Source organism: Magnolia sinica, chromosome 15, assembly GCF_029962835.1.
Source record: "Magnolia sinica isolate HGM2019 chromosome 15, MsV1, whole genome shotgun sequence".
NCBI lineage: Eukaryota > Viridiplantae > Streptophyta > Magnoliopsida > Magnoliales > Magnoliaceae > Magnolia > Magnolia sinica.
The window spans coordinates 27,454,664-27,458,746 of record NC_080587.1 but is presented as its reverse complement, the minus strand read 5'-3'; the positions used below and the strand labels follow the sequence as shown (position 1 = coordinate 27,458,746).

At 40.4% G+C, this 4,083-nt stretch overlaps 1 non-coding gene across 1 annotated transcript; it reads right to left on the bottom strand.

Annotated features, from left to right (window-relative positions):
* Nucleotides 1-2,144: 2,144 nt before the first annotated feature.
* Nucleotides 2,145-2,251, bottom strand: LOC131228382 (small nucleolar RNA R71). The gene has a single exon (XR_009162886.1). It is a non-coding gene; the product is annotated as a small nucleolar RNA R71 (small nucleolar RNA).
* Nucleotides 2,252-4,083: the final 1,832 nt, after the last annotated feature.

Below are 4,083 nucleotides of genomic sequence, written 5' to 3'. Positions count from 1 at the left end.
CCTGTCATTCAGAACAGAGTGTTAGTTACTTTAATTAAATAAAATTGTACTTTATTTTTAGAGGTGAAGGGGAGGATGTTCCCACTGAGAGTCGCCATTTTGGCATCTATATAGACGCCAAAAAGTGATAAATGTTCTCTGAATATTTTCTAAGTTATCATTGAAAAGAAATTCCCCAACAGAGTTGCTATTTTGTTTCGACAAGAAACGAATGCGTCTGATTTGGGGAATTATTCAATGATAAACAAAGAAATAATGAGAGAACAATGATCACAAGATATCTTATTCTGAGTTCATTTACATCCTCAGATTCCCTTGATTCTGAAAATAGAGTACAATCAATGCAACATAATGAATGAAAGAAAAGACAGTCCGATGGCAATTTCGGCAGCATTTTGACGCTTTCGATGTTCATCACAAAGGCGAATGGGTTGTGCAGACTTGAAGAGACTTGATTTGGTCATGCAATAGGTTCTGATCATCCTTCCATTCATTCTCCCAATTGTACAGACAGATTCTTCTTTCTTCTAGAATTCTCTTTCTGTACTTTGTATTTCCTTTATTTTCCTCTGAAGGTGGAGCACACAACCCTTGAAATGTGAAGCGCAAATCCTTGAAATGTGGAGCGCACAACCCTTGAAATGTGGAGCGCACAACCCTTGAAATGTAGAGCGCGAACCCTTGAAATGTGGAGCACACAACCCTTGAAATGTGGCGCGCACAACCCTTGAAATGTGGAGAAAAGTCATGCATTTGGACATGCTTCCATGGAGAATGGCGCATGGAGTATCCGTTAAGACAACAAAAGGTCGTCTTCAAGACAAACTCCTCTTGAAGTGGTGCAAAAGGTCTTCCATCAAGACAAGAAAAGCCTTGTCTTAAGACAAAGGGGAGAGAGAAGTGGCGCATGGAGTATCCGTTAAGACAACAAAAGGCCGTCTTTAAGACAAACTCCTCTTGAAGTGGTGCATGGAGTTTCCATCAAGACAAGAAAAGCCTGCCTTCAGGACAAAAGGGAGAGAGAAGTGGCGCATGGAGTTTTCTCTTTGACATGCCTCCACATACAGAGGCTTTTTGCAGAAATGGTTGCGCTCGCGCAAAGGGTTTTTCTCACAAAAGTGGTTGCACGGCTCGCGCAAAGGTTTTTTCTTGCAAAAGTGGTTACGCGGTTCGCGCAAAGGTTTTTTCTTGCAAAAGTGGTTGCGCGGGTTCGCGCAAAGGGTTCTTTAGGACAACAAAAGCCTTTTGTCTGGACATTGTTCCACATGGAGTGGCGCTAGGGGCTTTTTCCTAATTTCATATGTGCGGATGGCGCAAGCCTATCTTTAAGACAAGCTCCCACACAAAGTGGCGCCTAGGGATTTGCTCCCATGTCCATTGCACGGATGGCGTAAAAGGTTTTCTTTCCATCTTTTCATTGCGTGAATGATGCAAAGGCCTTCTCCCTTACTCGAATGGTGCAAAGGCCTTCTCCCTTTGTGCAATTGATGCTCCACAATGCTTTCTATCTCTTATCTTCCTTCTTGCCTTCCAACCAACAACCTTTCAAATGTGGCATGGGGAGGGGTATTTATAGGCATCTCTCTCTTACATAGTAGTGTTCACTACCACTTCTTTCTTTATACAACTTCCACCCTCTTTCCTTACATAGTGGTGTTCAACCATTTTTTCCTTAAATAGTGGTGTACAACCACTTCTTCATTAAAATGACACCCATGCACCCCTTTTTACCAAAATACCATCTTCACTTCTTTTTACCAAAATATCCCCATTCACTACTATTTACCAAAATACCCTCAGTCACTGCTTTTTACCAAAATACCCCCAGTCACTGTTTTTCACCAAAATATCCCCAGTCACTACTTTTTACCAAAATACCCCCAGTCACTGCTTTTTACCAAAATACCCCCAATCACTGCTTTTTACCAAATACCCCCAGTCACTGCTTTTTACCAAAATAAGGAGTGCCCAACCCTGGAAAGGATTTGCACCATGGAATTCTCTGACTAATGCTATGGACATGTAATGGAATATTTTTTATGCCTCAACAGTGGTTGCATTCAATACGCCTACGATTTATTAGTAGATGGAACAACATGACAAGGGAATTCATAAAGAAATTCTTCCCATGCCATAAAGGGAACACCATTAGAAAGTCGATCATGAACTTCACCCAAAAGGAAGATAAAACATTCTTTCAATGTTGGGAGCGATTCAAAGATCTTGTCAGTTCATGCCCACAACACGTTTTTAAAATGTGGTGCATAACAAGTTTCTTCCATGAAGGACTAAAATCTTTCATGCGCTAATTCGTCGAGACAATGTGCAATGGGGAATTCATGAATGAAGATGTCGATGATGTGTGGGATTACTTTGAAAAACTCACTAAAACCGCATAATCATGGGACATCTCCCCAAGACCTAGTCTAAACCTACTCAATCAAAGGAGAAGGGCGGGATATATCTTTTGAAAGAGGAAGATGATTTAAATGCTAAAGTGGCCAGTCTCATAAGGAAACTTGAGGCCATGGAACTTAAGAAGGATAAGGCTAAGGAAGTTGTCTACGGTATTTGTGTTTGTAATATTCACACAACTAAAAATTGTCCAATAATACCTGCTTTCCAAGAAATACTGAATGAGAAATTGAATGCCGTGAACAACTACCAAAGGCCTTTCAAAGGACTCACGTCAAACACATACAATTCAAGTTGGAGAAATCATCCAAACTTCAGTTGGAGGAATGGACAAATTGTTACTCCTCAAGGATTCTCTAACCAATTCTTAAATCAAGGGAAACCTCAGAAGGATCCGGTTTTAAAACACATTCAAAATCAAGAGCTTTTCAATCAAAACACATTACAAGCCTTCCGAAATCTTAAAAAATCCATTCAAAGGATTGAGGCACATTTAGCGAGTGGGGAGAAAGGGATGTTTCCAACCCAACCTCTCCCCAATCCAAAACCGCAATGTGAAATTAGTGACCCAAGGTCTTTAAATCAGATGGAGCAAGCTAAGTCTATCACCACTCTTAGGAGTAGAAAAGCAATTGACAAATCTATTATGGTAAGGGCTGAAAAGTCTAAGTACCCGGAAGAAGACACAGATGATATACTTAGCACTACTCCACATGGATTAGATCCGGAACCTTTGAGCAAGCCAATTGCTCTATTCCCCCAACGGTTGATTGCACGAAAACCTCTAGCCAACTCACAGAATATTCTAGAGGTGTTGAAACAAGTAAAGGTCAGCATCCCTCTCCTGGATGTCATAAAACAAATTCCTTCATATGCTAAATTTCTAAAAGACTTATGCAAAACTAAGAGGTGGCAAAGTATCAAAAAAAAAAATTTCCTGATAGAGAAAGTGATGCCATCCTCAAGCAAAGTGTACCATAAAAATATAAAGATCCTAGTAGCCCAACTATGACTTGCATAATTGGAAATCACCAAATTAAGAACGCACTTCTTGACTTGGGGGTGAGCATAAATCTGACCCTTACTCGGTCTATGAACAACTGGGTCTAGGTAAATTAAAACCCAACCGGACCACATTACAACTTGCTAATAGCTCAGTTCGTGTACTGAGGGGGATGATTGAGGATGTGTTGATTCAAGTTGATAAATTCTACTATCCAGTTATTTTTATCGTCTTGGATACTCAGCCCATCACAGATATGAGCACTCAAATTCCTGTCATACTTGGTCACCTATTCCTTTTTACATCCAATGTTATCATCAATTGTAGGAATGAGGTCATGAATTTGTCTTTTGGAAATATGACATTGGAGCTCAATATTTTTTTCAACATGAACAGACAGGCAGAGGATGATGATGAGGCCCATGACATTAATATGATAGACTCTTTCGCGGAAGATAGAGCTTTGATAACCATATCCTCTGACCCTCTAGAGACGTTCTTGGCACACTCCCCCAATTTGGATGATGACATGATTAGGGATGGATGACATGCTTGATACTACACTGGTACTTGAAATTAACCGGTGGAGGCTACAATTTGAAGAATTACCCCAAACTAATGTAGTGCCTCTACTGTTTAGCCTTAAAGCACCGAAGCTTGACCTA